This window comes from Anastrepha obliqua, chromosome 2 (assembly GCF_027943255.1).
Source record: "Anastrepha obliqua isolate idAnaObli1 chromosome 2, idAnaObli1_1.0, whole genome shotgun sequence".
Lineage (NCBI taxonomy): Eukaryota > Metazoa > Arthropoda > Insecta > Diptera > Tephritidae > Anastrepha > Anastrepha obliqua.
The window spans coordinates 15488955-15501746 of record NC_072893.1 but is presented as its reverse complement, the minus strand read 5'-3'; positions in this window follow the sequence as shown (position 1 = coordinate 15501746).

Sequence of the window (12792 nt, the reverse complement as noted above, 5' to 3'; positions counted from 1 at the left end):
CTTATTTATTTGCGGCCACAGTAGTATAGCTTTCACGCATGTGCCTTGATTTCTCCATGGCCTAATGACCCGTTGGATAATGTTATTCTTAATTATTAGTTGCCTACTGCGATAGGTATCCCAATTAATTCTATCACTGAGCAGTTGAATAGTAGTCCATTTCGTGGCTAGCTCATCGGCTTTACAATTTCCTTCAATATCTTTGTACCGCGCAGTTCAAATAAGGCTGTCTTTGTATACGACACTGATATCATTTAAGACTGGAGATTCCTGTGCAACCTTTGATCTTAGAGTAACCGCATTCATTGCTTTAATGACCACTTGGCTATTCAAGAATATATTTATTGTGTGACGGCATGCCACTTCTTTTATAGCTACAACTTCTGCCTGATAGATGCTGCAGAAGTCTGCTAGTTGAACGGATAGTTCAAGTCGTAACTTCTTTGAAAATACTTCGCAATCAAGATACTCTATATCAACTTTACCGCCACTCCGGTGGTTAGTTAGGTAGGCAGCTGAAATGGTTGAAAAGCTAGTCTGGCACTCCTCAAGTAGCACTAAAGCGCCGTTTGGATATCATTATGAGACCTCAAACAGGAAGATATCTACAGTCAGCCAGAACTGTTGATAATAATAGAGAAGATTGATGGGATATATTTTGTCGAACTGCCCCAGACCGTCGAATAAAGAAACACCCAGTGAGCTTAATCGTCTAGCTGCCAGACCCAGACATTTACATAGAAAGTGCTTAACAGTCTCCTTCTCTGAATGGTCCCACATCTTCTGCAATGAGTATTAAATGGTAAGCCTCGCTTTACCGCGTGTGTGCCAATCATTCAGTGATCGGTTAACACAGCTACGAGTTTGGAAATTGAATGGCGAGGAGTCCAAGCGACTTTCTAAGTCCTTCGTATATTGTACTGGGGCCAAAGGATTTTTGAAATAGCACATGAAGAAATAATTTCTGCAGTTCCCCTTTAACAACTGACAGGTATCTGTCCCCTTAACATTTTCTCCGATAGTCAAACCTCGATCAAGGCAATAACGGCGCCATGGTGCAGTACGAAATTAGTAAACTTCTGTAAGGAGGAGATCAAATCTCTTGGGTGTGTTGGTAACATTTCTCTGAACTGGATTTCATGACATAGGAACATAGAGGGAAATGAAATTGCTCATGAGTTTGCCGGGAAAGGGACTGAATTGGAATCAGAAAGGGGAGAGGTATAGTTACGTTGCCGACTTTAGACGCATTTTTCTCAAAAATATAATATATTTTTCGAATTGGCGTACACGATAACTCGAAAAATTATGGACCGATCTTCCTGGAATTTTGCACACATCTTTTTTATGATATTACTTTTACTTTTTATGTGAATTTACAATTCAAAAATTTTTCGAAAAAATAATTTTTTCGAAGGAAAAGTAATAGGAAAACTCGGCACAAAATTCATTTTTTTAAGCATTTTATTCCGCGAATTGTTTTTTCTATTTGTTTTTAATTCATATAGAAATTACGACATTAGTATACAAAAAAAAATGTTTGGTTTTTTGTATTCAGGTCACTGACGATGCTACAATGCCCGCCGATTGAGAAGCCCCGCTGCGACTTCCTGGAAGGATTTATTTTTTTTTTACGTATAAATAAACTGTATGCCCATTTTGAAAAAAAAATAAAAAATATATTGACTTCTTGATTTTAAATAATTTTAATGAAAATCAGGGAAAATATGGCCGTTTACAGGTATCTGCCCCCTTAAATATCTCCCTCGCTCGCGCGTTCCATAATCATTTTGCCTGCCTTCTGCTTGAAAACATTAGCAGTGTTCGGCAGTTTAAAGGAGACAGAGAAATTGGCTGATTTAGAGAAAACCCCTTCTTCGACTCCAGATTCCATCTTTGAACCGTCAGTGAAGACAGAGGTGTAAGCTTCGGTGCAGATTTCCCCTCGATCCAATCCTGTCTATTTAGAAAGACTGCCCTAGCACGACCCTCATTGCGGATAGAGAGATCTGTTCGAAGTTCGGTGCTTACTAAGAAAAAAGAAAATCAAAACAGCATCTCAGCAAAAACCATGATCGACGACACTGTATGGCTAAAAATACGCAGCTTGCAGGTCAACTGATATAAGAAAAGGAATTCCCGGAACTACCGCCAGGTGCCACGTGAGGTCAACTGATTTGAGTTCTGTTTCTCTGTTAGGTTGCCACATCTTTGACTAACGTGATTACTATAATTGTATTGCCATTGCTTGACATTTGTAAAAGTTACACTTTCTTGAGTTAATCTACCTCTGCACGTGTTCTCGATTTTTTTTTCAGAATCAAAAATTTATTTGAATTTGCAACAACGAGTTTGTATTAAATTTTACGTTAGAAATAGATTTAGTGGTGTGAAAACCTTAGAAATGTTGGGAGACTGCTTGGGTAATGCTATTATAAAGAAAACAGCTGACATCCGTTTACGGGTGGCATGAACGCTTCAGAAAAGATCATGAGTCCGTGGTTCGATCATGAGTGGTAGTCCGTGGACATCTGCTGAAAGCATCAATAAAGTGAAAGAAAAGTTTTGTTTATTTATGTTGAGGGCTTGTTGTATGCGGTTAGAAATGTTCTCCTTAGGCAACAGTAAGCTGGCTAAACTGTCAGGTCAACAGAAAAACCTTGCGTGCGAAATCATAGACTTTTTAGTATTCTCTTTAAACTTTTAGTGGGGTCCAGAGAAGAGGAAAAATGGGGTAGATGGCAACTGTTTTCCAAACGAAAATTTTTGCCATGCTGAAAGTAGCCGAGTGGATAATCGAGAGGAGATGAAGCGGGGAACATATTGGAGTTTTCAGTGACAATCAGGCTGCACTGAGGTCTCTCAAAGATTGTGTAAGAATGTAGGAAGAAGGTTAATTCTGTCGCAAAACAGAACAGGCTTGCACTTATATGGGTTCCAGTTGGGTTGCAGGACACTCCGGTGTTCAAGGAAATGGGATTGCCGATGAATTGGCCAACCGTGGATTAGCGGTTGCGCCACAAGGACCAGAGCCGATAAACAGAATCAGTTCCGCAGAAATTATGAATGGGATAAGCGATTATGTATGTAATTTACATAAAGAGCGATGGTCCGGTTTGGAGCGCTGCAGAACTGCAAAGTGTTTTCTGACAAGTCCGAACAGAAAACTGTCAAGCGTTCTACTAAAACTTGGCAGTAAAGACGTTCGGTTGATGGTCGGTATTATTACAGGACACAACCCAAGGGGTCAGCATATGACCACCATTGGAATCATTGAAGACCCAGTGTGCCTGTCATGCTTGGAGGAAGCGGATAGCACTGAGCACTTTCTCTGTGAGTGTTCTGCATTTGTTAGAACAAGGCTACGAATTTTGGGTTCCGATGTAGGGAGAATGAGTAATATTCGTCTCTAAAACTGGAGGATATTTACAGTTTTTCTGTAGAATCAGGAAAATTCTCACAGCACTTACTACCTGTGTCTATGTCTCTTTCTTTCCTATCTCTTTTTCTGATACTTTTCTCCTTCCCTCCTTGACTATCTAGCCTCTTTCCAGAGCTCTAAATACAATGGGCTTTTTAGCCTGAGTGTTTTAGGTGCCACCAAATCTCTTGGTGCTCCTTGGCTCGACCTATTTAAATTTCAATTTCAATTTCACTCTCCCTTGCAGGCAACCTCTTCTGGCCTTGATGGACTTTATTCTTCCTCTTAATTCTTCGATACCCACATTAAGGAACCATTTGGCACATAATTGAATGTTACGCATACGCCGTGTCCCACAGCCTCGTGCATTCCCATTGTTTTCGCGCTCTAATTAAAAATAATAGTTTTTAAGTTCCATGCAGCGAAATTGTATGCCCATATCTTAGAGATAGTGCAAAGGAAAAGTACAGAGTGACTGAATAAAAACAACAAATTCTAAAACAAATACCTAGTTTATGTAAACTCCTTTTTATGCGCTGCCATTTGCAGAATTTTGTGGTTGCGCTGCCAGCGGTGATTGCATCTAATTAACGACATATTCGTGAAACTAATTTTTTGGTCTTACAGAAACACAAAAAAAAACAGAATTAAAAAGTTGAACAAATAATAGAACAGAAAACACAATTACAAAAGCAACTAATACTTGTTTATAGTCGTTGGCTGCTCAAACTAATTTTGCTTGACGGTAATAAGCGAAAAATATCTGTTGTAACGTTGGCCATGAGCTAATTTCGACCGAACTATGTAAATTGTGTGCCAGTTAGTTTTTGCTTTGTTGTTTTTGGTTCTTATGTTTTTGGTGGCTTCCGAAGGCGTGCTGACTTGGAGCTCGCAACCTTTTCCGCTTCATTGGCATTCTCTAGTTGCCTGCTCGTAATTTGATATGCTTTCGGTGGCATTAATTAAAATTTACGCGCTCGCAGCTCATTGCGTCCGCTACAGCCTGTGGTTGATACTGCCAGTGTAGTGCGTATCAGTTAATTATTGGCAACATTAAGTAGTAAGTAAGTGAGGAACTAAGTGCTAGCGTATACACACACACACACACATACACACGCAGCTTGTGTGGCATCAACATTTAATCAGCTTAAATGCAAAATAAACAATTTTGCTGCAATGCTCAGCTGGGACGTTCGTCCTTTGTGTGGCCGGATGTTCACCCACCACCTGACGTCTGCTGGCGTCCTTTTGCCATCACCAGTCTCAGTTTCAGTTATGTTGCAATATTTTTGTTCGATAGCGCGCAAAAGTTAGTATTGTGTCATGCCACATACCACGCTAATGCGTTAAATTGCTGCCACAAAGTGAATGTTTTTATACTTGCATAGCTACGTAAATGCAGATTTCTGTTCAAAAAGTATCCGGAATTTGTCAAACAAATGAATTGAGGCTACTATAAAATACATTTTTTTCTAGGTTGGTACAACTGTTATTTGAGTCGCAACTGATCAAGTATGAAAAATGGGATAACAAAGTAGTCATTAAGCCTTATCATGGTTGGTTGGTTAGAGTGGTGATTCATCCAGAATCCAACTAGCGCTTCCGTACCATTTTTGTAGCCACATTCTCGTTGTCAATTTGCTTAACAGTTATTTACAGCAAGACTATATCCAGTCTGTGCGGTTCAGGAACCTTACCAGGTTGTTGACATCTAAGCCAGATAGTCGCTCGAGACTCTCGAACAGCGGTTTGCCCAGGGCTAACATTCTGTCCTTCCATAGGGTAGGGCGGAGGAAATGGAAAATTGTTTCCTTTTCGCCGGTTGTTTACAACTGTGACAGTATGCCTTATCATGAGTTCGCCCGAAATAAATTTCCCTTTGAATTATTCGAACTTAAAAATATCAACTCTGATGGCTACATGACAAGTTGAAAATTGTTAAGTAAAGTCGTTCAATTGCAATGAGCGGAAGAAGAAAATGTAGAATGTCAGACACGATACTGGAGATAATTTTTATCCCTTGGAATGCCTAAACTGCATGTTAAAATTTATCGTTACTGCATCCACTTTGCGATATTACAGCCCAAAGAGGCTTTTGAATATTTATTATATGATATAAGAAAACTATTGCGTTTCCTTCCATTGAGATCTTTTTACGGAGGGTGAATACCAAAAGATTGTAGGTAAGCATGTTGAAGTTGATTTTGCGGAACTATCTTTGAATTAGACCCTTTCTGAAGTCTTGGCAATTTTGAGACTATATTCGCTTCACCGACATAAGAAAAACAGCATAAAATTCCTCAAGATTTTTACAAAAATGTCATAATTCTCTCTCTGGCAATGGCTTTTCCTGCCTCCTATTCATTAAAATGTCACTTCCAACTTTACTTATATCGGGTGTTTTTAGCTGCATGAGAAATATCGATATCGATAGCTATGCTTCGATAGCTGAAAATGGCAAACTGTGTTGACATTTCTTATCAGTAAAGTTTGCCAAGTCATCATGAATCATTTGGCGTCAGAACAACGCTTCCAAATTGCGGAGATTTACTTTGAAAAAAAAAAAAAACATAATAATAAACAAATAAATCTGTACGCAAAGTTCATCGAGAAGTGGAATCAACATCGAAGCTTTGAAAATCTTTCGAGATGAAGAAGGAGCTGCCGTTCCGGTGAATAGTGAGCGCTAACGAGCCATACTGACTGACTTTTGGTTTCTAAAAATTAATCAGCTAAGCAACGACGGCATTTGGTTCCAACAAGACGGCGCCACTAGTCATACAGCGCGCTTAAAAATTGATTTATTTCAATATTCAAGCCACCATTGGAAGAATCTACAGCCATCATGGAGCCACCCACAGTTTTGAGCCGACTCCGGGCGGCAAAGTTTTTTTAAAGGGTGGTTAAGTTTTAAGGGCCGGTGTTGACTTTGAATAAAATACAATTTGTTTAAGAAATTATTGTCATTTCTCCTTATTATGATAATATTGGTATAACTCAATTACGTATGGAACAAAATATTGGCCAAATGGCTGCCGCAGCCTCGGCGGCACACCTCCATCCGATGGTCCAAATTTTCGATGCCGCTGAGGCATAATTAAGGTTCTATACCGTTAATGTGCCGAATTATCTCATCCTTTAGCTCTTGAATAGTTACTGGCTTATCGACGTACACCTTTTCTTTCAAAGAACCCCAAAGGAAGAAGACCAACGGGGTCGTTGACGTTTAGGTGTGGTTCACATTCAACATCGGCCCTTGAAATTTAACCACCCTTTATAAGGAGCTTTTTCCCACTGCTGGCAAAGGGGCTTCTTCATGGCAGACAAATGCCAGGTATCATATTCAAAAAATCAATACCATGAAATTATCTACCAGAGTATAATTTAAAAAAATTCATTCTAACAATATTTCTGTTTTGTGTTGTCATTTTAAGTTCTCAAAGTTCTCAAGCTCATAAAAAACACCCAATCATCTTACTCGATAAATAAAAGTAAGTGGAATAAGTTGTGGTTTTTATTCTTTATTCTTATTTTTATTATGAAAATAAATCGCTTACTTGTATTTTTCGCCTCTCAAAAACTAAGTGAGAATTAAAGATGGGTACAAAATGGCGGAAGGCGTAGGAGCGGCTGTCTTTTATCAGCAATTTGTTCTGCAGACTCCCTAATTACTGTTGTATATTTCCAACTAAAATCTATGCCGCAGAATATGCAGCTAAATGAGCTTTGGAATTAACTCCTCTCAATACTAGGACAAACTTTTTCACTGATATTCAAGCAGCTGTTAAAGCTATTATTGCTCCTTGGACTAACTTGGAATGTGTTCAACAGTACATATCGAAAACGGATGAACTCTGCGGAAATATGCAGGACACTATTTACTGGATACCAGGACACAAAGGAATAGAAGGCTATGAGAGTTGATGAGCTCGCTAAGGTAGGTTTTCGATTGCCCAGATTTAGAACGTCAAACACTACCCATTACTCTCCTTACTGAAAAGGAACTAAATGAGGAGCTAGCTCTGGAAACTAAGTCGATATAGGCACCCTCAATCTGATAAAAAATTGCCAAAATTATGCTAAGGACTCAGAAAACTAAAAAATTTATTTTATCACTGGCTAGGAAGGACTGGAAAGTATTGATTCGAGTACTGACGGGACACCGTCTCATCCCACATCACGCAAGCAAAATTGGAGTAGTGGCACTTTGCTTTTACAGAACTCGATAAATGTGCTTAGGATCAACATATTTTCCATTCTTGAAGGATATTGCTGACAAAAGGCTAAACGACTTGCTGCAACTTGCATTAAGAACTTGTTCGACTATAGATGCAGACTACTAGCAACACAATGAAACCTAGAGGTCTAAGTTAGGTTCTTTTACAGATCAGTTATCACTACCTCACTTAAGCTATAAATCATTTAAATATTTTGCTTTTGGTTCGATCAAATTCCCTCTCTTTAAAAACACTGCCTCGAAACGCTTCGCGTATGTCTTTCAGTTTTAAGCCGACTCCGAACGTCAGATATTTTTTATGAGAAACTGTTTAATGGTAGAAATACACTCGGAGGTTTGCCATTGCCTGCCAAGGGGCGACCTCTATTAGACAACAACTTTTTCATTTTGCTCTTTCATGCACGGAGATTCGAACCTACGTCCTCCCGAATGTTACTCGCGCATCACAATCGGCTCATCGGCCGCAACTGAATTGCCCAACTCAATTAAACAGTTTGGGGGTATCGAATTTGTGTATTGGCTACTATTACCACGATCAGGCATTTGTCCATCTCACGAAAACACTTCATGAAATAAAGTCAAAAATCTGTAACATAGATTTAGGTTCTTCGAAGGAAAGCATACATACTACGTATGAATTGAATCAATTAATTCTATTGTATCTACATAGAGGATTACTATGAATACGGCATTATTTCTGCTCCTTCTTCCTTGCTTTTATCCCATTTCATTTTTTATCAGCTCTCCTAGTACGCAATCTCCCGATTCTTCGATCTTGGCTCATCTCGGTGTTTAAGTTTGCACGTTTCATATCAGTTTCTATTTGATTCGTCCATGCATGTTGTGGTCGACCTGGCTTCCTCGGTGCCGTGCCAATGCTTAACAAGTAGGTATATTGAATAAAATAAATATGAATGAGTGAAATGACTGATTTGCTGATATATAGTATTGTACTTCGGGCACTTTTTGAATAGAATATATGCTCGTATTACATATCTGCACACATTCGAGCTCAGCATAGTAAAATAAAACCTCACTCGCTCCTTCCAAGGGTAACTTCTCTTTTTTTGCTGACCGAAAATGGCCACGTTTATTAGTTCACATAAACAATTTGCCAATTTACCGTGACCAGACGTTGGTTGGTATTAGGGTTGCGAGCTTTTTTCTTCGTTCAATAATACGTTAAATAGATATATGTGTACATACTTACTTACTCATCTGTAATATAATGTGTTTTGTGGGTGATTGCTATCTTTCAATCTCATTACTGACCCCATGCGCTGCAGCTCGTAATCAGCAAATAAAATTTGTATTTTACTTGTGACCCACTCTTTTCGCAATATATATGTGTATGTGTGTATGCGTACCAGTGACAATTTTATTGAAAGATGGATATCATCCTGTAAACGACGCGCGCCAAATGACTTTATGCAATAGGGGTAAAAGATTTGGTGGCTTGTTGGCAGTTGCTCGGTATTATTTGCTCTGAAACGATTGCAATTTTTTGCAGCCAGTTTCGCTATTACACACATGCGAACAGAATAACGTTATATGTTGCTGCATATTATCTTAATTATCTAGGAACGACTTTTTTCGGCCTGGTGTTGTCAAAAACAAACAAAAAAAAAAAACTATTCAAATCGTCTGACATTTGAATATGTTGTTTGTCAGCAAAAATAAAATGCATTCCAAAACCTAACACTGACCTTAGTTCTCTTGTTAATTACCGCCCAATATCTCTTCTTTCGAATATTAATAAATTATTGGCAGATTTTTAGCTTGAAAAAGAAAACAACATATTGAAGAGCGACATATCTTAAAATACTATCAATTTGGGTTCCGGCCACATCATTCAACATGCCACGCACTAACTTGACTCTCTGATTCTATTTGTAGTAATTTAAATCGACGACAGGCGACGATATTAGTCAGTCTAGATTTGGAAAAAGCATTCGATACTGCTTGGGTGGAAGGAATCTTATTTAAAATGTACAGGAAGTTCAACTTCGAAAAAAATCTTTGCATAATGTTGTATAGTTATTTAAAAGAGCGATCATTTTATGTTAATGAAGGTATATTTAATTCTTTGACAAGAGACGTTAGCTCAGGTGTGCTACAAGGTTCTTTGTTGGAGCCAATTCTCTATAACATCTTCTTAGCCGATTTCCCTGACCCACCATTAAGTTCCAAAATTAATAATTGCGATATTAAAGTGCTCATATACGCAAATGATAGAATTATATTGGGATCTCACCAACGCATAACCAAAGCCAACGAAGCCATTAACTCACACTTAAATGAATTAAATACATACTTTCACAAATGGAAGATAAAAATAAACTTTAATAAAAGCGAAACAACTATTGTTAAAGGAATACGTAAAAACTTATATCCAAATGCTCGTAAATATGAGCCCCAAATTAAAATGAATGGACTCAACATAAAACACAAAGAACGAATTAAATACTTGGGAGTAATTTTGGATAGCAAATTTACCTTTGTAAGACATGTAGATTTCATTTTAACAAAAGCAAAAAAAATGTTCTTTAGATATTGTAATTTAGTAAGAAGGCAGGGTGGACTATCGAACTGCATTAAAATAAATATTTACCAACAAATAATTAGACCAATCATATCTTATGCTCATCCAATATGGTTCAACATTTCGTCGAACCAAATGGAGAGTATAAGACGATTTGAACGATATGTTTTAAGAATTTGTAGCGGTCTCAACCGCTCAACTCAAAATAATAATATGTTACATAAAAATAGTAAAGCAATATATTATCATACAATGCTTACAACTTCAAGGATGAAAATTTAGTTTATAACATTGATCAATTTATAGCCAAATAAATTATAGAAGTTTAATATATGTATGTTATCTCCTTTTTAAGCCCTATAAATAAGTTTTAAAGTTATGCCAAAGACATACAAACTAACAGTCAAAACCTATTGTAAAGGGTTTTTCAATTGGCGCGGGTCGATTTTACCGCCCTGTGGCAGCCATTTTGTTTTGGTGACATCTGTCAAATCTTTGTTTATTATTCAGTTGTTTATGCCAAATCATCACGGCAAGCTACACGATTGAACAGCACGTTCAAATGATAAAACTTTATTATCAAAATGAGTGTTCATTAACGCAAACGTTGCGTGCATTGCGCCCATTTTTCGGTAAACGTGGTGGCCTTTCCAATTTCTTATGGCCCTTATTGAACCATATGGACCTAGACGACATGTGGTTCCTGCAGGACGGCGCTACGTGCTACGCAGCAAACGCCATTTTATTCCATTTCAACATCTACCCGCCCTTATTGAAAAACCCATTATATATCATACAAAGGTATGTTAGGATAATGCTAAACAATCTAATTTTATCATAACTTTGTAAACTCTTCTGTTAAAATGATTTGAAATGAATATGTTGTTTGTATGTTGTTTACAACATCAATGGCTATTATCCGTAGTAGAATCATATTATTATTTCCCATTTGCTTGATTAAAAAATTGAAAAAAACCCGATTTTTAGAGTGTCAAATTCAAAACCCCGCCATTTTGTCAATTTTTTATTTTTTTCTATTCTACATACTTACAGTCATACTGATTAATAATTTTTTTGGTTTCTGTATTTCAGATAAATAGAAGAGCCAAAATGGCGTCCAGATCCAACTTTTCGGGGGTGTCAACTTCTGTGCCATTTTTAAAATTATTAATATTAAAAAAAATGTTTCTTTTCGTATTTGTTTTTCATTTTTGGTTTTCATTAAAAAATTTTTTTTTCATGTTTGGTTTTCATAAAAAAAAAAAATTTTTTATTTGTATTTTTAATTAAAAAAATGTTTTTTGTTTTTATATTTGTTTACCATTAAAAAATTTTTCTTTATTTGTGTTTTTCATTAAACATTTTTTTTTTATTTGCGTTTTTCATTAAAAAAAAAGTTTTTTCATTTTTGTTTTTCATACAAAATTTTTTTTTTTTAATTTTTGTATGTAAAAGAAGTTCAATAAAAAGCCAAGACGTATAACATGCGAGTATAAATTTAGCACGATGGGTTTTAAAGTGCAGGCGGGGAAGTTGAATCACGTGGGGGACGCGCAAATAATGAAACAACTCGAACAAATCATTGAGTAAATGTGTGATAGCGTGAAATCGCCGATACCCGAGCGTGGAATACGATTATTAATCATTAACACTAAACCTACCAGTACCGGTAAAATTGACCGTTTTCAAACTTTTTGTAAAACTTACACATTTTTAAACGTTATAATACTGTTATCCAACTATATGACAATTCTTAGAATAAGCATATAATATTTGCTTTTAGTTATGTTTTCAATTTCCAAGAAAAATTTGTTATGTGTCCTAACTGCCGCGGTCGGTTAATATGACCGGTGGGAAAAAATGTTGTACAGTTATCTTACAGTTATTTCAGAGTAGCTTTCAATTGAAAAGAGTAGATAACAATAGTATCGATTACAATCTCAAGTAGTACACTTCTAAAGATTTTCTTATGCAAAGTATCAAAACATGGATGTACATTTTTTTTTTTATTTAAAAATTGGAAAAGTAATGAATTACAATTACAATGAATTAAAAAGCATTAGCGGCTAGGCCATCAGCTTAAAAAAATTAAAAATTAAATTTTTTATTCCTTACAATAGTGTAATAGTCTGTTGTAGATATTTACGCTAAAAATGTCGAAGCATTTGAAAATTACAAATTACCTAAGAAATATATATAACGGACATGGAAGAAGAATTCTCAGCATATGATGAACAAGAAACCTCTGGAATTGAAAAAAACATGGAAATAGATCAAGAGCTATTCACAAGTGAATTGGAATCAGCAAGCGATAGTGAAGAGGAGAATATTATAAATAAGCGTTCAAAGCAGAAAAGAAAGAGGGTTTCATTGACATCCGAAAGTGAGACAGATTTAGAGGATCAACGCATCGAAACTGCTGCTGATGGAACAGTCTGGGAAGAAATAAACAAAAGACCCAAACGTGGCAGGTTACCAATACATAATATTTTTAGGGATATGTCAGGACCAACAGAATACACTAAAGGACAAATGAAGACGGCATTTATTCTTATCATTGATCAAAGCATAATGCATCATATTATAAAATGT